The 22499-nt window shown below is 40.9% G+C and overlaps 1 long non-coding RNA gene and 1 pseudogene across 1 annotated transcript; one reads left to right on the plus strand and one right to left on the minus strand.

Annotated features, from left to right (window-relative positions):
• Positions 1-6949: 6949 nt before the first annotated feature.
• LOC127765801 (zealexin A1 synthase-like) lies at positions 6950-9788 on the minus strand (annotated as a pseudogene).
• Positions 9789-11576: 1788 nt separating this feature from the next.
• Positions 11577-15033, plus strand: LOC127765498 (uncharacterized). Its single transcript, XR_008016125.1, has 3 exons — positions 11577-11945; positions 13940-14024; positions 14555-15033. It is a non-coding gene; the product is annotated as an uncharacterized LOC127765498 (long non-coding RNA).
• The last annotated feature ends 7466 nt before the right edge of the window (positions 15034-22499 follow it).

Consider the following 22499-nt stretch of genomic DNA (forward strand, 5'->3'; position numbering starts at 1 on the left):
ATGACTTTATTTTCCTATGGCTAATAAATTGATTAGCTTATATATTGGTTTAGTTCAGCTAAATGCTATATATATAATTGCTTAGTCATGCTTAGAAACATTAGCTCATTAATGGGATAAATCATGTTTCACTATCACTTATGGTTATATTTAATGGTAGCTCACGATGGTCAATCGTGTTATGTTAATTAATTGATAATTAAAATATGATTAATGGTGGGTTGTGAGCACATGGTTTTGATGGTCGTGCTCATGACAATTAACGACCGGTTTGCGAGCTACTGTTGTGAAACATTAACCGTGCCAACCACAAGCCAGAGTGAGCAACAGCTTTATCTTCTATATAGCATGGTTCATTGCGGGGTGCCAGACTAAGAAGCGGTGAGATGTCCGTGGGGGTCGCTGGGGAGTCCATGCCTCCGGTTATTGTGGGGGTGATTATGATCCAGGAACGGTGCACTGTGGTGAGTTGTGTTGTGTAGAGGGTATTGTCACAGCCTCTATTCGGGTACTTTCCAGTATCGCGATGCATGGTAGACATGATGTTGAGGCTGTGTCTTGTGGGTACAGTGGTACATCTCTGGCCGTGGTTATGGGCGGGTCTAACAATGTTTTTCGTGATTAGTCCCACACTACTCATTATGATAATAATGTGACAATTAATTTGGCTTGTTTTGCAGATTGCCGGCAGCTCAGTAGGAATTTTGACGTGGGACCAAAACCATCTGAAAGTAGACTCCACAAGCTTTCCAACAAGTATTCATGGGCCCCGAATTTCCTTCTAGATCAGCGGCTAGATCTGTTTGAAGTTGATGCTGTTAGGAGGTCCGAATCCGAATCCAAAACGTGTAAAACTTGATCTCTTGTCTTCTATGGACCAAAAGTGACGTGGTGAGATGAAAGAAGACTTGGAGAAGGTCTTGGTTTGGTCATCCATGCATTCCTTATGCTCGGTCTCTTTTCTTTCGCCCAAGCAAGTACCTCTGCAAACGAAAACAAACAAAACTCATTGTGTAGCAACGTTTGTTCAAATATATAACAAGTAAATCTAATGTAGAACATATGCACCTTTAGTTGATTGATACATAAGGTAGTCATGGTTATATCCGAGGAGCTAGTTGTGTCCTCATCAGTTTGGATGACCGAAACCCTACCTTGCATAGCTGTATCTTTTTTTATGACATCCAGTTGAATCGTATCAAATAGTCAACAAAGTTTATTATGATATCTATTCATATAGTAGATCACTGGGTTTTAGGTCTTCTAAAGTATTAGTTGAATTTCCTTATGGCAACCTGTCATGGCTATCTAACCGGGGCTAAATTCAAAGCAGTACCCTTCCCATTGAAGTGTCTTAGGAATATATACTAACGTGGAGGAATACCCGCACTGAGCTATCACCATCAGCGGCCCACCTCTACTGTCCCGTAGTATATATGCCTAAATAATGATACTAAATAATCTAAGCACCACGCTTACATTACTAAATACTATTCTACATCCATGCATCCAATATAGAGCAACCGAATAGTTGGACATTAAACCCACACCAATGCACCTCTCTGGTAGGCTAGCTATACAACTATATCGATATAAGTATAAAATAAAGTCGGTACTCAGATAATATAAAGGGAATAAAATACCGAAGATGTATGAAGAATAATGTTCTATTAATTTAGTAATCTTACAAAAGAAGAGAGAAAAGCTGCTAGAGCCATACCTAAAATCTCCTGAAGACTTAAGGACTAAGAAAACTATTATATTTCCTACTCCACTAGTACTAGAACACTACTAAACTTGAGGGAGCTCTTCGATCTTCTTCTTGAGTGTGTGTGGGAGTAGACAATGAGCTCCTCCTTAAATAGGCTGCCAATGACGTTTGTGATAGTTGGAAATGTCCTAACTGCCCCGCAACCGTCATTGAGGAGTCATCTGGAGCGTCCATGCCAAACCACAGGGTGAACGGCCATGATGGGGGTTCGGCTGAACCTTGTGTTAGGGCGAACCCTGGGCTGGCCCAATCAGTCCAAAATTTGGTCGGCGCGCTCCACTATGTCTCCTCAGCCTAGTAGTGTGGTAGTTGGGCTCAATTGATGTTATTTTAATAGGTTTGGAAGCCCATCCAACCACAAGTTTACTTCTCGGTGGACGTCAGTTGATTGTTCGGTTAATTTCCATTGATTCTCCTTCATTTTAGTAGCAATCTATGCAAACAAATAGTATCCAGGTACAAGTGGAAATAGATTATTCTAAAAGAAATATGCATTGCAAGCATAGCTAGTCATTTTTTATTTTAGTTATATTGATGGTTGAAATTGGTCTATAATGACCATCAGAACTGCACTAGCGGAATATTTCCTCGCCATTTAATAAATAGATTCTAGAAAAAAATCCTTTAATATTTGAAAATTCATAGAAATTCAACCGTAACTTCGTTTAATCCCGCTCAACTTTCCAATTTTTTCTAAAATTGAGATCTACACAGTGGCATTGTTGTTTCTCTGATTTAAGCTTGTTTTATTTCCTTTTGTTGATTAGTGTTACTTTTCCCATATAGAGCCCGAGCACGAGGAAGCTCGGGATGCCGCCTTTGAGGGAAAAGACCCGCATCATGTGCAAGGCAAACCTCTTTGATCACATTGCCCCTATATTTGCAAGATTTTTTTCTTATAAAAATGCATTGCTTAGTGTACAAGATAATCTTATTTAGGCCTCAGATTGTTTATCCAACCGTCGGACCAACCTAGTAGTTGCACTGATCACTTTGATAGCTCAGCAGATTTGTGCCAGTTTCTCTATCCATTGGATACGACAACCGAGGTAGTTTGCTTAGCCATGGTTACGTTTGTATTGTCGTGTGGGAAACTTGGATTATTTCAAATACATGCTTAAATATCCGGTACGTTGTACCGATGTGTTGTAAAATAAAAATATGTTGTGAAAATGGTGATGATGCGAAGTCATGCCTTTGTGGTTTGACCACATATTGTCGTTAAGGACTGTTTCCTTTGGGAAATCCATCCAAACGCATCACAGTGTGACCCCACGGGTGTTTATGGGATGCCTCTGGCTAAGTAAATAGTTTTCACATGGGAGTTTGGTCTGCCAATGGTTGTGGGATGCTGGGGATGAGGAGACGGAGTTTAGATCTTTACAGCCCTTTTTGGGCATATTTTTGCCTCTACTGTGGCACATGATACCAGTAGAAGTAGGAGACATACTCGTTATTTTGAGTGGATGAACGCTGACCTTCCCATATACTAGGCTAAGAAAATTAGCCCCACTAGGTGGCATATGATTTTCATGGGTTAGCTTTGGAAAGGCCTTATCACGAACTTCCGTTGCCGATGGGTAAACGGTGTCAGTTTCATGTCGTGCGTATAAAGCATACAACCTTTCAAAAGCTTATGAACTATTCAAATAGCCATGCCCATGGTCAAGGGTGAGTTTAAGGTGTTTCTAATAGGGTAGTTTTGTTTGCCAAGTGTTTGTGAAAAAAATGATTAGTGGGAAGAGTAATGTTTGCCTACCACTCCTATCTACATAACTACTCCAGAGAAGGGAAGGCAGATGTCAGTGAAACGGGTAATAATACACCCTCGACTATTGGGTGAGTGAGAAAAGACAACATCCTCCTCCGGTTACACTAGTCCGCCTATGTGGTAAATGGCTAACCTTTGTGGTTAGAAACGGGTCTGTGTGACCTGGATTGTCCTCAAGCACCAAGGTGTTGTTAGGGCTGAGAAGGTGTGTTGATGTGCTGAGATAGGTAGGCTAACTATGAGAAATAGTGTGATAATATTGCTTTAACCTGGTTGTTTTGAAAGTGAAAAGAAACTAATAGAGAAAACAAGTTAACTATTGTTAATATTCCTTGTGACAAGTTGTTGCAAAGCAACTTGTGGAATGGGATGTGGCATGAGCCCCCTCCCGATAATTAAAATTTTGGTTCACTACAAGTTTTGTGAAATAAATCTATTTGCCAAAAAGGCTACTTTCGCAAATAAAACCTTAGCCTTGTTGTTTAAACCAAACATATCATTTTTTCCCTGGCTTGCTAAGTACCTAAAGTACTCACCATTGCCCCTATATAAATCTACAGAGTATGAAGATGAAGACGTCGACTCGACCGCTATGAGGAGTGCCTCCAGGAGCAAGCCGAGTATGGAGACTTCTAGATGTTTCGTATCTAGCCCCAAACCTCGCCTAGGTGCTTCGCCTATTGCTTAGTTGCTCAGTCGCTTAGTTTCTTTGTGCCGTTAGCTTCTGCGCTGTTGCTTCTATTGTTTTATTACTGTTGTGTTGCTCATCTATGGGATTGTCCATGATGGCAACTTTTGTAAGGACTAAGACCCAATGATGTAATAAAGCAGTTTACTTTGATTCCAGATTTATTCTATGTGTACCAGCTAGTGTATCCTGGGACTGCTACTATCTCACAGGTAATACATAGCACCCCGATATGAGTTGGCTTGTGTTTACGGCTAACGAATGTTGGAGTGTTACAGTCGCTATATCCACATACAACTTTGGTGTATATATGGCTTTGGTGTATCGGCTGGACAAGTTTTAGGCTTTATTGTTCACGAAAGAGGGATTAAAATAAGTCAGAGAAGTATTAATGCTGTCAAGGATATAGAGCCACCAGCAAACAAGACTAAGGTACAATCTATGGTCGGAAAGATAAATTTTGTTAGATGATTCATATCAAACTTATCAGGAAGGATTGAGACGTTTACTCCATTGTTGTGATTAAAAGCTGATCAAGAGTTCGTATGGGGAGAAAAGCAACAAAAAGGATTTGGATGGTATTAAAGAATATTTAAATTGTCCTCCAGTGTTGATGCCACCACAAAAAGAAGTTCCATTCAGGTTATATCTATCGGCTGATGTCAAGTCTATTGGGTCGGTTTTGATTCGGGAGATTGAAGGCAAAAAAAGAGATATATTTTATCTTAGCAGAAGGCTTCTGGATGCATAAACAAGGTATACCCCGGTGGAAAAGTTGTGATTGTGCTTATATTTTTCATGTACCAAGTTGAGGCATTGTCTATTATCCAATGAGTGCACAATAGTTTGCAAAGCCACGCCGATGTAGTAAAATAAAATGCCGTCGGCTCCAATGGTGAAAGGGAGGGTTCGGAAATGGATTTTTGCTTTAACATAATTTGATCTAAGATATGAATCAGCTAAGGCAGTCAAGTGTCAAGTAATTGCTGATTTTACTGTTTAGCATCGGGATGATTCAGTTGGTTGGGTTGACACGATGCCTTAGACATTATTTTCGATGGATCTGTTTGCACACATGGATGTGGCATTGGCTTGGTAATTGTTTTGCCTCGGGGGGCAAGCTTCGAGTTTGCATTTACAATCAAGCCATATTATAGAAATAATCGAGCTGAATATGAGGCAATTCTTAAAGGGCTTCAATTCTTGAAAGAGGTAGAAGCTGATGCAATTGAGATCATTGGTGATTCCTTAGTTATTAATCAGTTATCTGGGAGTATGAATGCAAGAATGAAGTCTTGAGGGTTTATAGTGAGAAGTGTTAAGAATTGATGAATAATCTCAAGATGATAAGCATGAAGCATATTCCTAGGGTGCAGAATATCAAAACCAATGATTTAGCCCATGGTGCGTCAAGATATAAGCCGATGTTGAAGGATATTGAAACATATATTGCTGATGTTGATACCAGTTATTGGAGGTTTCAAATTATTGATTATTTGAAGAATCCTTCTCAATCCGTGTCAATGAAATTAATGTACAAGGACCTTAAATATTTGTTGCTTGATAATGATTTGTACTATCGGACGATTGATGGGGTTTTGCTCAAATATTTGAACTTGGAAGAAGCCGAAGTAGTTATGTGTGAGGTACAGGAAGGAATTTGTGGAACACATCAATCGGCTCATAAGAGATGTTAGGATTGTCAAAAATACTGTAGGATTTCTTTAAGTACTATAAGAGATGTTAGGATTGTCAAAAATTTGGAGCTATTCAGAGGGCATCAGCATCGGACATGAACCCGATAGTAAAGCCATGGTTGTTCCGAGGTTAGGGAAACGATATGATCTGCCAGATTAACCCACCCGCGAGCAAGGGGCACAAGTATATTATGGTAGCTACAGATTATTTCACGAAGTGGTTTGTGGCGATACCTTTGAAGAAGGTTGACTCTAAAGATGCCATTGAATTCGTCAACATATAATCTATCGCTCTGGGATTCTGTAGACAATTATAACAGATCAAGGATCTATTTTTGTATCAGATGAGTTTGTTCAGTTTGCTGATAGTATGGCTATTAAGTTGTTGAATTCTTCTCCTTATTATGCACAAGCCAATGGGCAAGCTGAAGTGTCTAACAAGATTTTGATCATGTTAATTAAGAGAAAATTGTTGAACAACTGAAGAAGTGGCATATCTCGCTAGCCGATTCATTGTGGGCCTATCGGATGGCATGCCATGGAGCTACTCATGTGTTGTCTATGGACATGAGGCTGCTTTGCCATAGGAAACTAACATCGGCTCAAGGATGATTTCTTTGCAGAATCAGTTATCAACCGATGATTATCATAAGTTAATGGTTTATGAGTTGGAGGATTTGGCTAATGTTCGGTGGCGTGCTTTGGAAAAGGTCAGAAAGGATAAAGAATTAGTTTTAAGGCATTATAATAAAAAGTTGTGCCAAAGTCTTTTCAGGAAAGAGAATTATTCTAGAAATTGATTTTGCCAATAGGGACAAGAGATAGTAAATTTGAAAAATGATTACCGAATTGGGAAGAACCCTTTCGGATTTGTTGTTGTGTGCCCAAGAATGCATATTGCTTGAAGGACTAGATGCAGAAGTTTTTGGAAAAGCAATGAATTGGAAACATTTTAAGAAGTATTATCCTAGTATATCGATTAACTCAAGATCGGTTGGGGATAGCCGATTTATGACAAAGCCAATGGATGACATCACCTTAAGATGGCCCATATTAAATATCGCCCTTAGAACAATTTTCAATCATCAGAGACAAAATGTGAAAAGGAAAAATCAGCTTACAAGACAGTGAATATATTACAACATGGTTGAAATTGAATGTTTAGCAGCAAAATATTGTTTGTGACCCAAAGTAGTTCAAGACTTAGGAGTTTACATCAACCTAGGTACTTCTGGATTGCCGATATCATGCACAGGCGAATTTGATCGACAACGTCACTAATTTTCATATCACCGGCATCTGATCTTGGTATTGATTTGATGGACTTGCACCGATGGTAGCTTTGAGCTTGCTACGTTTTGCTTCGATGGCTTGGGGTAGATCGGCAATTGTTTTCTTCTTCAGCTCCAGTTCCATGCGCGTGTTCTCAAACACTGCCGCCAGAGTTGTCCATGCTGCCACCAATCCTTCTCCTGGGCCTTGTTTATTTTGAGTAACCCTATCTTCAATTTGTATAGCTGTTCTTAGGCAATATCAGAGTGCACACCACCTCAAGAGTCTCTGTCAGAGTGGCTTAGGAATCCAGAAGACACGCTCAAAGCTGCGTGCAAACATAGATCGGACCTCCTGTGTATACTAATCCCCAAAACCTCTCCCATGTCGAGCGACTCTGGACTCTCCCTATTGATAAGTGTCCAGTCGAAGTGGTACAACAGGTTTGCCGGCGTCAGTTGAATTGTGGTAGTTGCAAACAAAGCTCCAGGACATTGCCTACGTCCAACTCCGAACAGGATAAACCCCATGTGCACGGTGGTGGCCTTGATGTCATCACCATTCTTCTCGAATCTCTCTGGCATGAACTCATCAGCATCCTTCCAATATCTTGGGTCCCTCGCTATAGCAAATGCATTTATGAAAATATTGGTGCCTTGTGATATGTCATAGCCCATGACCAATGTGCTCTCTTCACTTGCCCGTACAATTAGAGGGATAGAAGGATGTAGCCGTACGTAAGGTCTCCTTGATGACCATCTGTAGGTAGTGGAGGTCACCAATGTCAGCACCGGTGACCATGGCTCTTCCTTGGCCAAGTGCGTTTTGAACTTCTTGTTTTGCCTTCTCCATCGCCCTTGGATTCCTCATGAGCTCTGCCATAGCCCATTCAAGCGTGGAACCTGTAGTATCTGTAGCAGCTCCAAAAATATCCTGCAAATAAGGAAACATTATAGAAAAGCCCCATATTTAGGTTTTATGGGCAGTTCGGAATTGTAAAAGCAAGGACGAGTTTTCTCCTTTTAAAAAGAATATAACAGAGATGGTATCCTGAGCCGAATGTAAATTCTGAGTAGCATATGGGTTTGTTTTAAGCACTTGATGGAATTATTTACTGTACCCCAACTTCGTTTTAGACCGTTCATAACATTTTGATCCACGGTCATTATTTGCCTTACTTCATTGGAAGTAATAGATCACAAATAAAGAAAGAAACATGTTTTTCAATCTGCTATAAAAACTCTTTTGCATATAAATTAAGTAATTAATTAATAGTTTCCATAACTTAGTTTTCCATATTTTTAAATTGGAACGATAATGGACAAAGCTACCTAAATTATAAATTTTAAACAACATGTGTATATATATCTGCATCCTAAATTTGAATTTTGAACCCTATGATGAAATCAAGTAGAGATTTCAAAGCTGATATTGTGATATATATATATCAATATAAAAAGAAGGGAGTAATAATTAATAATCCTTCAAATCAAATTGTGAACCTCAGTGGTAGGACTGCAATAGAGATAAATTATTAAAACCTTGAATTCAGTCATTTTAGGAAGTAACAGGCGTCAGGCGACTGAAATAAGTTGCCACTTACAGAGATGAGGGCGCCGATGATCTCCGCGGTGATAGGGAAGGTGAGGTTGTCTTCCCTTTGTAGCCTCAGGAGCACATCGAGCAGGTCGTCGTTATCGTCGTCCTCAGCGCTGGCGCCAGGGGAGGCACTCGCCTCGTTCTCCTTGCGGTCCTGAATGATTGAATCCACGATTCTTACCGTCTGGGCATGGTGCTCCCTCAGGCGGCGCTCGACGCAGCTCAGCCACCGCACCAGACGCGACGACGGGAACAGGTCAACCATGTTGAACGACCCCGCCAGCGTCGCCACCACTTTGAGCACACGGAGGTAACGTAGTCCTCCTGCTGTTGGCACCTGCCGCCGAACACCGCCCTCGCGATGATGTCGTTATTGAGCGCCGCTAGCGTCTGGGTCATGCCGATGCTGGCTGTAGCAGGCGATGTCGTGGCGATGGCCTCGACGAGGCGGGACACCTCCTCTCCTCCTGCCTGATAGACTCCAACCGCTGCACCTGCCTTGTGCTGAGCAGCTCCACCACGCAGACATTGCGCACCTGCCTCCAGTGCTCGCCGTATGGCGCCATGACGATCCCTTTACCGCCGAAGCTGACGATGTCGAGCGTAGCGTGCCCCGCGGCCGGCTGGCGAAGACGGGGTCGCGCGTCCTCAAAAACTCCATGGCGGCCTCTGGGGAAGAGACGACCACCGCGGGCACCTCGCCGAGCCTGGGCAGCATGAGCGGGCCCTGCCGGCGCGACACGCGGAGCAAGGCGCGGTGTGGCAGATACGCGCCCACGAGATGGTGGAGGCTGCCGATGATGGGGAGGTTCCATGGCCCCGGAGGGAGTTTGACTCCGGTTTCCTTGCCTCGCAGAACCCTCTTGAACGCCAGTGCGAGGGCAAGCGTGCCCAGAACGACCAAATACAAGCTTCCTGCAGAGAGCTCATCCATGGAGATTCTCGACTAGCTAGCTATCTTAGCTACCTGGTGTTTGATTGAGTGGTCCAAAGTTCATTCGGCAGCCAAGCTTGACTGAGGAGCGCCGTATATATAGGATTATAGATTGTGGAATTCCAAATGATTAACCACCGTACACGTGGATTTCTGTTTGCATACGGCCATTTTTGTTTCACTTCCCTGTCGTTTAGTGTCGTCGAAATATGAAATCTGCTCAGTGTTCAAGTCACAGGGATCGGATCAACTGATGAAGGTGCGCAGGTGGTCCGGTCACGGTACAGTGTGGGTATCGATGTTGTCATCTCCCCATTAATGTTTTTGATTTTTGGCCGGTTTAGGTTCTAACTTTTTTCTTTAAACTTTCAACTTTTTCGTTACATCAAACTTTCCTACACACACAAACTTCTAACTTTTTTATCACATCGTTTTAATTTTCTTCAAACTTTCAATTTTGACATAGAACTAAACACAGCCTTTGTCTCTCCTTTTTTAAAACTAGGTGATACCCCGCGCTTGGCTACAGGATTTACAAATGAGTATATGTTAAATATTATCGAAATAATGAAAGTTAAAATGTTGAGAAAATAATATGAGGAAGATGATTTGACACATACTTGTTGATCTCTATAATATAATATTATAGATGATATGTCATGCTTGCATGGGATTTAAAATAGGCTAGAATAGTAATTGCTAATGAGTGAAGATGTGCCATGCTTGTATGGGATTTTAAATGGGCTAAAATAGTAATGCTAGTGGGTGATGATGTGCCATGCTTGCATGGTGAGCTTTAGCTTTAGTGGGTACCAATTATATAGAAAGTATACATATGTCGTTTCTTTGCTTGTATGTGTTGTATACGTTCTTTTTATATTATAATTATGGAATTGTTAAAAAACTGTCGTTTTTTCTAAAAAAAATTTCAAATATAACTATAATATAGTTACAGTGTAATTACACTATAGTTATATTATAACTACAATATAACTACACTTCAACTATATTATAATCTCTATATAAGTTAGATATAAAGTTCTATATATTATTTTATACTGTAATCTCTATATAAGTTAGATATAAAGTTGTATATATTATTTTAATACTTGTGTACAAGTTATATTATAGTTATAGTATGGTTATAGTGTAATTGTACTATAATTATACTATAATTAGATTTGAAAATTTTTCAAAAAAACCTGCGGCAGTTTTTTAATAGTCCATCATAAGTATAACCAACTCAAAGTCATTTACTAATATAAAACTCAACTTCTAAGAAACCACATCATCTAGATTAATATTTTAGCCATTGGATCATGGTGTATCTCTGTGAATCCACCGATGGATCCATTGTCATATTCTTTTCTCCAACAAGAGTAGGATGAAAATTAAGATTTTCGTGGCACATTTTTCAAACTGCTAAACGGTGTATTTCGTACGAAAACATTCTATGTGAAAGTTGCCCTAAAATATTATATTAATCTATTTCTTAAATTTATAATAATAAAAACTCAATCACCTCGTTTTGCGTAAAAGAACACCTACCTGAATGGTACCAGGATTAAAAACAGAAGAAGAAAGTAGCGGCCCAGCCCAGCCCAGTCCACACGCACGGCTCGGCCCGTGCTCTTCCCCAAAAATGCCTCGTGAATTTATTCATCTCCTTAAAATGTAGCGCGTGAATCATAATCACAACTTATTGTTTTTGCCGTCGCTACGTGGCCGCTTTCCCCTTGCTACAGTGCAACAGTGATCCCTCCGTTCGTAGCCGTACGATCTGATGCGTTTCTTCGATCTAGACCATCCATCACGAAACCTTATCCACCACACCACCGCATCCTGGACCACACGGACGCATCGGCGAAGTCGCCTCTTTCTCTTCGCTGACTACGCGCGCCGCCATCGCCCTCCGCCCGGCATCGCCTCCTCCCGCCGCACCCTGCCGCTCCGCCTCCCGCTGCTCCGCCTCTGGCTCTGCCCGCCAACGCGCGCGTTCCTCTTCCTCGACGGCCCGGCTCCGTCCGCCGCCGCCGCGGCGTCCCCTCCTCTGCCGCCCAGCCAACGCCTACGCCCTGCCGTCCGCCTGGCCTACTCACCGCCGCCGCCCTCCGCCTGCTCTGCCTCCGCCTGCCCTACGCGTCGCCGCCGCCGGCCAATACAACGCCGTCGCCTCCCATGGGACAGTGAGCTCGACCAGGAAAAGGTTATAGGTATGGTGCTGCTTCTCTTATCTCTCCCTATCGTTTTCTCTATGAATCAGGCATACTTGATTTGGATTGGATGCATGCTAGCATGTCCAGCCACCCTGTGGTACTTCACATGCAGTTGGGCATCTCCAGTTTGGTCACCTATGTGCTGCACAGTAGGTAGTAGCTTCTAATATCGTGTGATTTATCGTCAGCTGCATGAGCCAAATCCTTATATGCTAAATTTCATATGCTACATATGATGTATCACATGGTTGATCAACTGTTTCACAATCACACATATTGTATGCATTACCTTAGTAAACATTGTCGCCATCGCACATATTGTGAAAGCAGCATATTGATTTCATTTAGTTTCGGTTACTGACAACAAATTGTAGTTCTATGCGATCTCTTTACCCACATGGTTCAGTTAGAGCAGGATGTGACAGTAGCTATGGCAGGTGCTATATACCAACACAATATATGGAGTGGTCTGTGTTGTTGCGGTATATTTAGATCACATTGAGATTGGGTTATGTTGTCATTTACTCTGATTTGGTCTTCAAATTTGTATACAAATTCAGGGAGCCCTTTTTTTAATAATGTTATGCGTTGTTTTTCATTGAATAGAAATCAGCTTTGATCTTTTGGGTCAACCTTCTTCATCTCTAATTACATAAAGAGACTCTAATGAGTTGTTTCATGTGGGTGCGAGGCAGACATTATCATGTATCGATAAGTGCATTTGTTCATCTATGCACATCGCTGTGTTTCCTGTCAGGAGATTTCTCATATCCAAGCTCTCACATGTGACATAATTGCTAGCTTGCTAAGTTCTGGGTCTGATTGTGGACTGGAGTAGTTTTGGTTACTGTTTATTTTGTTTTTTAAGCTCTAATTTGCATATGAAGCGATGACAGCGGCTTAGATTGTTCCCAGCTGATTCAACCTTTTTCCAAGTACTAATTCTATAGGCTTTGGATATTTATCAGATGATTAGAATAGGAATAGTTATGGTTGTTTTTGTTGGAAATGGCTAATGCATGAAAACTTATGAAGATCCAAATAAAGAAGTTAAGCAATGCACAGAAATTTATCAAAAGCAAAACAGGTGGAAAAGGCTTTCTAATATTCTGCAAATTACACTGCTTCATGTGATTAGAACTGAAATCAAACACAATAAATTTTATATGCTTCACATAGTTCAATAGTGTACCTGTCATAACAATAATGTGAGAAATCCCTGCTGCGGTCAATGCTGTTATACAAGAATGCATATGTCTCTTCGTGTTCTATTATTCTACAAGCGGGGATGCCTGGCCAGTGCCATCTGTTTCTTGGTCTCCATGTTATCACACCACCTACTGGGTTTTTCGTGTGTCCCACCTAATATTAATCTTGCATTCCTGATGCTTTGCTCCTGATCATCCTGCCTGTCATTTACTCATCAAGCCACCCATCTGTAGATTGTACACCTGGGTGAGATCCTTCCTCAGATCTCATAAATAAGGTCCACACTAGACAGATTTCGAATTATATGATTGATGGTGATTCTGAAACATGTTTTAACAAATATATATATTCTTCTTATAACTTGCACATGTAGAATACTTGGTTCAATTTTCTATAGGAAAAAAGATATAAGGAGAGTCATTCCTTTCAATATAGATACAGATATAGGATAATCTTCCGATCTTGGTTGTTATATTGTGTGAGTCTTTTGAGCTTACCATTGGATAGGTCTTGAGAACAAGTGCTAATGTCCTTGGACCTTGGCCTTTCATAATTTTAGATATCCTTTTCTATCTTTCTGTGAAAAATTCCTCATTTGCTTGGTGACATTGACCCTTCTTAATAATCTTGACTTCTCGAGTACTCACCCTAATTTTATTGGTTTCTGTGTTTGCTTGGTTATTTTTTTTAATAATATTATGCGGTGTTTTCCCACCCAATTACCTGTTGGCCTTTTTTTACTAGATTATCATGGTATAGCTAATCTACCTACCATTTTGCAGCTAGATGGTTATTTCAAGATTGCCGAGCTTGGTGATGCCATTCATTTTACCTTTCTTCAAGAATTTGGATGGGCTGCTATGCTAGGTAATAATTTTTTTTATTCCAGTTATGGGTGCAAAAATGCTGCAAGATTAGCCTTTATAGTAGTGTTTTTTTGGGTGGCTTCCCCCATTTATAGTTTGCATGCCCGACATGTGGTTCACATGATAAGAGAAAGGGTCTAGGAGAAATAGTACTGGATGTGGATAGGTTCAACAGATTGGTGCTTGGAATGGCCCGCTGAACACTTACTAAATGAATTACCTAATAATTGGAATGCACATATGGGATTGTGTTTTTCCAAACATATATTTTATTGGTAAGATTGATTATTGCTTTGTTTGATAGTTTCTGTTGCAACTATTACGCACGAGTACAAGCTGTTGCATGTGTCAAAGTTGGGTCATGTTTATTCTATCTAGATATGTTGGCTTTATACACCGATAGTTTATATACACTACTTTTTAATATTTTGTCTATTTGATGTACAATATAAATTATGATGAAAGATAGTTTCTAATGTGACCTTGGCTACTACTGATACATCCGTTGCTCACATCATGGATGAACAACAGGATATCAAGTTCAAGTCCTCAAAGTGCTGGAATCCGATTCGGCCGCCTACTACACTGTTAACATCAAACGGCCACCGAATCTCCATACGACCTCCGTTTTCAACCCGTGAGTACTTGATGGAAAGCTCTCGGAGTCCTCTTTCCAATGCATCAAGCCTCATTGCCAAATTCCATCTCAGTTGGCAGCAACTGAAGAAACAAGGTGCTGCGACACCTGTAATGGGTCTATGGGCTTGTAACTTCGTCTGGGACCTCGGCCCAAGTGGGGCCCATGTGGGGTGCGCCCCAATCAGGTGGAGGACGACCTAGGGTCCTCCTATCTCTATAAATAGCTTGGTACCCCTTCAGGGTATCGCGGGTTTTGATTAATTGTAAGTTTAGCCATTGCTACTTCGCTTGCAGCGCGCGTGTCGGCTAGACCGTCCGTCTGCTTGTTCGGAACCCCACTTTATCGTGTATCAATTCATCTTTGTGCGTCTTGTCTATCTAGCAATTCAGTTGCTTTCTATCTTGTTCTTGCTTGTTCTCGATTGCCTGCAGGAATAGGGTTGATCTGCATCGACAAGAACAACCCATGGAGAGGTGTATCGATCGCTAAGGCGCAACAGAACGTCTTGTAAGTCTTGTACGGTTGTAGTCGGATCGTCAACGTTTCTCCCAAATCGTAGTTACCATCAACTCACCGAAAGATCGGGCCAACAACAACCTTGAGTGTCGAGTGGAACTCAGGGTTCATCAGGTGGTATCAGAGCTTTTGTTGCTCGATGAGTTTTTATCTACCCATAACCAGAAAATAGCCATACAAAAAAATTGTATCATTTACCTAGCCATATTGTGCCATTGCATTGTTCTTTTCAGTTTTTGCTTTGTTGAATTTTGTGTTGCATCGTCACGTCATGTTGCTGGTCTTAGCTTCTAGTTCGTTTAGAGTTTCGTTAGAGTTTCGAGTTCTGGTCATGTTTTGTACCAGAGTCGTCGCTGCCACCGTGTCTCTGTTGTTGTCGGGACCTACGAAAACGGAATCGGCTCGCTGCCACGGTTCTATTTTTGTAGTTTTCAGAAGTTTTTGTCGGTTAGTTTTGGAGTTCTTGAGTTGCATCTAGAGTTTGCCGATCCTTGTGTGTGTTTGTTTTTGCCGTGCATATGCGCGTGAGGAAGAAGGAAGGAGAAGATGCGCATGAGGAAGATGGAAGGAGAATATTAGACTAGATTAGATTGCTTTCGTTTCTATTTGGGGGCCACGCAGAAAAGGAATCGGTTTCCTTCTTTTAGATTTCTCACAGAGTCCCACCACCTTCCATGCGGCATTCCCCCCTTCAGTCCGACTCCCTCTCCTCTCGGTTCAATCTACACCGTGCCATCCCATACACCTTGGTGAATTTCTGTTTGGTGTCCGTTTCGAGATCCGTTCAGAAAAACGGAACCAGTATAAATTAAGCATTCCATTTTTGTATAATTTTTAATTTTGGTTTGGACTTTTACATTTGAGTCCTTGTAAATTTTATATTTACGTTTGAGTCCCTGTAATCTTATATTGAGGTCCTTAAATCTATTTTTGTAAAATAAAATAAAATAAAAGAAAGAAAAAAAAGGCAGAAAGGTGCATAAAAAAAAGAAAAGAAAAGCCGCACCCAAAAAAAAGAAAAGAAAAGGAAAGGAAAGAAAAAAAAAGAAAGAAGAAAGAAAGAAAAGAGAAAATATTGTTATGTTTGAGCTGAACTTCATATATCAGAGTTGTGCATAAGTTGTTCCTAGTGCTATCTTGTGGTATCGTTTGTGTCTAGGCTCGCGTCTCTAGTACGTTCTAGCCTAGGACCAGCACGGTACTTGACTTTGAATCATTATTCAACTTTGCATTCTCTGATTTGAGCATTTGCTATGCCTTTGCTACATATTTAAGCCTACCCAGAGCTCCATAGATCTGATTGCAGCCGTACAGCAAGTGTTTGCCAAGGCATCGATACATCCAACCTCCATTGGGGTGCTTGGTTAAGTCGGTGTATGTCACCATTCCACTTGCATTGGTAAGATCTTGTAAGAGCTTGGTTAAAAGCTTGAGTGTGTGTGATTTTTGAGCTGCCACTACCTAGTAGTTAATAGGAGCGCGCATATTTTTGTGTATGTTTCTTGTTTGCTACTAACTATGGCAGGATTGCGCACGGGGAAACGAGATGGTCATGCTCAACGTCAACATCTTCACCATCAACGAGATATAGCGACGTCTTCACGCATCACATATGAGGTACATGATAATGATCTTGCAAGGGTAGAATCTAAATTGCCTGGTTTTGATGGTAAGTATGATTCCGTCGCTTATGTTAATTGGGAGCTAGCAGTAGAAAAACAATTTGATGAGTATGATTTTTCTAATGCTCAAATGATTAAGGCTGCTAGTAATAAGTGTACCGGTTCTGCATCTTTTTGGTGGCATACTGTGGGAAATAAGCTTGAAACTTGGGATGAATGCAAAATACTGATGAGAAAAAGATTTGTGTTTTCATACTATAGACGTGCTCTCCTTGAGAAATTTGAACATCTAAAACAAGGTGACAAAACTGTTAGGGAGTACTTTCATGATTTTAAAATTTGTATCACTTATAGTGGTTTACAAGAATCTAATGAGAACACAATGACTAGATTTTTCAGAGGGCTTAATTCCAATATTCAGGCTGGGCTTGTTAATGTGACATATAATCATATAGGCCAATTGTTCATGCTTGCTTGCAATGTTGAGCGCAAAATTTTGGAGAACCCAACGGAGCAACAAGCTATGCTTGTGCCTCCTATCACTGATGTTTTGCAGGAAGTTCAGAACAGTCCCCAAAATGAGAAGAACGATATGTTTGAGATGTCACTTCCATCACTCGCGAATGAGGAGAAGGCTGATGCACCTACATTATCTGAAGAGGACATAAAAGGTAAATTAAATGGTGCAGAAATTACTCAAGGTGAGTATGCTTCTGATGAATTACATTTTTCCACTTTCCATGCTGACCTAGAGCAAACTTTAGTGGAACCTACTTCTGAATTGCCTTTGTCACAAGTTGATTTGCATTCTGTTCCTTGTGATAAAGAAGAGTTGTGTGATAGTACTTCACTTATATCCATTCCACAACTAGTGAATGAACATGCTACTTTTAATCTTGATTCTCCATGTACTGAATTTAAGCATGTTATTCACACGTCCAGCGAGAATGATGAACTTCAATTGCAATCTTCTTTAAATACATTGGGCTATATTCTGTTTGATAATTCTACATGGGGCTATATTCTGTTTGATAATTCTTGTGAGCTCAATTGTTTGAAGGACAAAATATTTGCTCATTCTGATTTGCCATGTCCAACCAATGTTATATTTCACATCTTTGGCGAATATAATGATCTTGGGATATATTTTGTGCATAGACTTTACATCTGCTCGGATTTAGAACTTCCTGTACATGTGGACAAAACATACAAGCTAGAGAAAAATGTTATTGCTAACCAAATTGTCTCGAGTTTGCCTTGTTTTAATTGGAAGAAACAGGTTGTTGTAAATGGACTACGCAAAGAGCACCATATGGAAAAACCGAGGACGGTTTTCCGTGAAGAAGGGGAGGATGATGTGACCATGGCTACTACGGATACATCCGTTGCTCACATCATGGATTAACGACAAGATATCAAGTTCAAGTCCTCCAAGTGCTGGAATCCGATTCGACCGCCTACTACACTGCTGACTTCAAACGGCCACCGAATCTCCATACGACCTCTGTTTTCGGTCCATGAGTACTTGTTGGAAAGCTCTCGAAGTCCTCTTTCCAATGCATCAAGCCTCATTGCCAAATTTCATCTCAGTCGGCAACAACTGAAGAAACAAGGTGCTGCGACACCTGTAATGGGCCTATGTGCTTGTAACTTCGTCTGGAACCCCGGCCCAAGTGAGGCCCATGTGGGGTGCGCCCCAATCAGGTGGAGGACGACCTAGGGTCTCCTATCTCTATAAATAGCTTGGTACCCCTTCAGAGTATCGCGGGTTTTGATTAATTGTAAGTTTAGCCATTGCTACTTCGCTTGCAGCGCGCGTGTCGGCTAGACCGTCCGTCTGCTTGTTCGGAACCCCACTTTATCGTGTATCAATTCATCTTTGTGCGTCTTGTCTATCTAGCAATTCAGTTGCTTTCTATCTTGTTCTTGCTTGTTCTCGATTGCCTGCAGGAATAGGGTTGATCTGCATCGATAAGATCAACAACCCGCGGAGAGGTGTATCGATCGCTAAGGTGCAACAGAACGTCTTGTACGGTTGTAGTCGGATCGTCAACGTTTCTCCCAAATTGTAGTTACCATCAACTCACCGAAAGATCGGGCCAACAACAACCTTGAGTGTCGAGTGGAACTCAGGGTTCATCAGTTTCGATGGGCTGCTATACTAGGAAATATTTATTTTATAGTAATGGGTGCAGAATCGCTACAAGATCAACCTTTACAGTGCTATTTGGTTGGGGGCTTTTCTTTTCGGCATTTTTTGCACCATATCGATCGTGTTCCATACATTATACATGTATTCCCTGATTTCCCTCTTGAAACACCAAGCTTTTCTAGCACCTATATGCCGCCTATGTGATTTGGGTATAATGGAAAAAAAAAACATTCAAGGCTGCATCAATTTGCCTTTTTCCTATCTAACTTTTCTCACATCCATTGTCCTGCTTAGGTGATGTGATGTCTACAGCTAATGGTGCACTGCTTGCTAATACTCGCCGGCGACGCTGGCAGCATATCTTTACTGATCCACCAGCAGGTTTTAAATGAGTTGCATACCCTTCACTTATTATTATTATTATCATGTTCTGCTTATTTATTTCACCGACCTGCGTGACTTATACAAACAATGAAATAATTTCATGCTCTCCCAGCTGACACGCTATCTTGTGGTGATGGCATCTTTCCTACGGATTTTCATTTGCCTTCTAGACGTTCTGTTCGGCGGCGATTGTCTGCTCAGCCCATCGGTATAATTGCCATATTGCACTTTTTGTGCCATTTATATTGCCATTGTCTACCTGCACTGTATGGCGCATGAACATACATGTTATAGCCACACATTCAACCAGCTGCGTTGTGGTGTTGGTGAACATTATCGTGCTTCACTACTTTTCTACCGGATTTATTGCATTGATCATGACCATATCATTTATGTTCTTAATTAGATTTCCCGCGGCCAGATTCTGCGACAGCTGCTCAATCACGTAGGAAGCGTAAGGCATGTATGCTGGCATCCTCAAGGCATAGTATGTACTACTTAATTTCCCGTGTGTTTTTCCTATGGTTTTACTTGGTGCTGCTACCTGTTAGGTGATTTTAATTCTTACTAATATGGGGGTTGGTATCCGTAGGTTCATCATCAACCTCCCATGCCGTTTTAACTCCATCAACTAAGCATCGTCGTAAGTAAATTTCTAGGGCCCCTTCTATGCATTTCTTTTTTTACTATAGTTATATGCTTCGCAGCAAATACACTGCTCCTACTAATGTGAGTTTCTAGTTTTCATGAACAGGCTATACATTCCAGCTTAATCAGATTACATCTCATAGCTTGGTTCTTCCTGTGACAACAGAGGCTCAGTCATGAATGTTCGCCATGCTGATTTGTGCTAAAGCTTGCTGATAAATGCTCATCATAGCATTCCATTTGGATCAATTTATGACATAATAGCTCACGATTGAAATTTACTATTGTTTTCGACACAATGCACTCGAAGGGATACTCGATTTTATGAGGCCAATAAGTGTATGTACCGATGCCTGCACGAAGGTAAGCTTGGGTAATACTTATCTTAGGGTATAATAATTTCATGAGGTTCTGTTTTAGCCTTATATTCCATGAAACAAATGTTGGGTATTGATTCTTCTTTTTTATATTTCCTTCTTTATAATAATTAGCCTAACAGTACCTGTGTTGGTCATATTAATTAATATATGGTGTTAACTATATCATATGGATGACATATGCCAATTCATTTTGGATAGCTACTTTTGGTCTGATCTATGATATTGTCATATATGTTCAGTCATTGATGTTTGGCATGCTGATTGTTATAGAAGTTTGCTAATCGATGCTCAATTCGCTGATTCAGTCAAGTTGGTTCGTTGGTGCAATCAAGCTGATTCATTGATGTTGGGTTGATGGTTGCCATCTTCATTGGTCATAAAATTCATTGATGACCAGTCATTCTGCTCATTTGCTGAAATTCACTTTTGAATATACCTAATGACTGAGTGGCATGATGAACAGTAGCTGCATATACTGTATGGTTCTATGTGCATGTGCTTAAGCCTTCAAATTACTTCATTGCGATTAGGTTCTTTGGCTTACAAGTATGATTTTTTGTTGCTAGGTACTATCTTTTCTCCGTTGAATCTTGGCCCTCCAAGCAATACATGCCGCTATTGCTGTGCTTACTTTTGGTATGAGGAGCGTATTGATCGGCGTCATGCCACATCATCACCATCATATAATACCTGCTGCAGAGGAGGAAGTGTTATATTGCCTCCATACAAGCCACCTCCAGAGGTAAACCACTCAATGTCAGCTCACTTCTTTGAGAACATTCGATATTATAATTCTATGTTTGCCTTCACATCCATGGGTGTTAAGATTATAAATTCTATCAATGATGGACGGGCCCCATATGTTTTTAAGATAAGTGGACAGCTTTGCCACCGCATGGGGTCTCTCTTGCCAAAAGAAGGTAAACGACCAGAATACGCTCAGCTATACATTTTTGATACTGAGAATGAAATTAGAAATAGAATTCAAGTTGCCACCTATGCTAATAGAAGCTTCCAACCTAGAGAACAAATTGTTGCTGCCCTTATAGAAATGTTCAACACCCACAATCCAATTGTTCAGTTGTTTAGGACTGCTCGTGATAGATTGGCTCAAAGATCTGATGATCGATACTGCATAAGATTGTTTGGAGTGCCTGACAAGCACAGTGATGTATTTAGTGCACCCGTAGCATCTGAGGTTGTTGGCTTAGTGGTTGGCAATTTTGGTGCAAGTGATGTTGGTCGTGATTTGTTGGTAGAGGACAAAGTTGGTCAGCTGCACAAAGTTTGTGAAAAACATTGTAAGTTCATGGCAATGCAGTACCCAATTCTTTTTCCATATGGAGAGGATGGCTACCATGAAAATATTGCCTATCGGCGATGCCCACAATCAGCAGCCATCAAACGGAAGTATGTTACTATCTTGGAGTATTTTGCTTACATACTCCATGATAGAGCTGATGACTTCAATACTCCTATGCAGTGCAAGAGAGGAACACATGCCTATGTAATATATGGCTATTGCTGCATGGAAGAATCTAGATTGAAACAGTATAGAACCGAGTCATTTCAGCTTAAGTATAGAACTGCCCATATCATAGAAGGGTCGGAAGCTGGTGAAAGGATCATATTGCCTTCGTCATATGTTGGAGGGCCACGGTATCTGTATCAAAATTATCTTGATTATGTTGCTCTCTGTCGAAGATATGGTTGTCCGGATTTATTTATCACTTTTACATCGAACCTTTTGTGGTCTGAGGTGACAAAAGCATTGGCTTTGGTACCAGGGCAGCATTCTTCTGATAGACCTGACATCATCGATCGTGTATTCCATATGAAGTTGAACCTATTTATGGATGATATTACAAAGAATATGTATTTTGGCCCAATAGTTGCAGGTAATTTCTCATTTCCTTCTCTCTTTTTTCCATTCTCAATTACACTATTCATTCTCACGTACACAATGCTTGCTCACTGTATTCTTTTTGCAGTGGTATATACCATCGAATTTCAAAAGCGTGGCCTCCCGCATGTCCATCTTATATTATGGTTAGATAGGAGCAGCCCATTGACAGCTGAAGAGGTTGATATTTTCATATCAGCACAGTTGCCAAATCCTTCTAATGATCCAATT

The sequence above is a fragment of the Oryza glaberrima genome, chromosome 3, assembly GCF_000147395.1.
Source record: "Oryza glaberrima chromosome 3, OglaRS2, whole genome shotgun sequence".
Classification (NCBI taxonomy): Eukaryota; Viridiplantae; Streptophyta; class Magnoliopsida; order Poales; family Poaceae; genus Oryza; species Oryza glaberrima.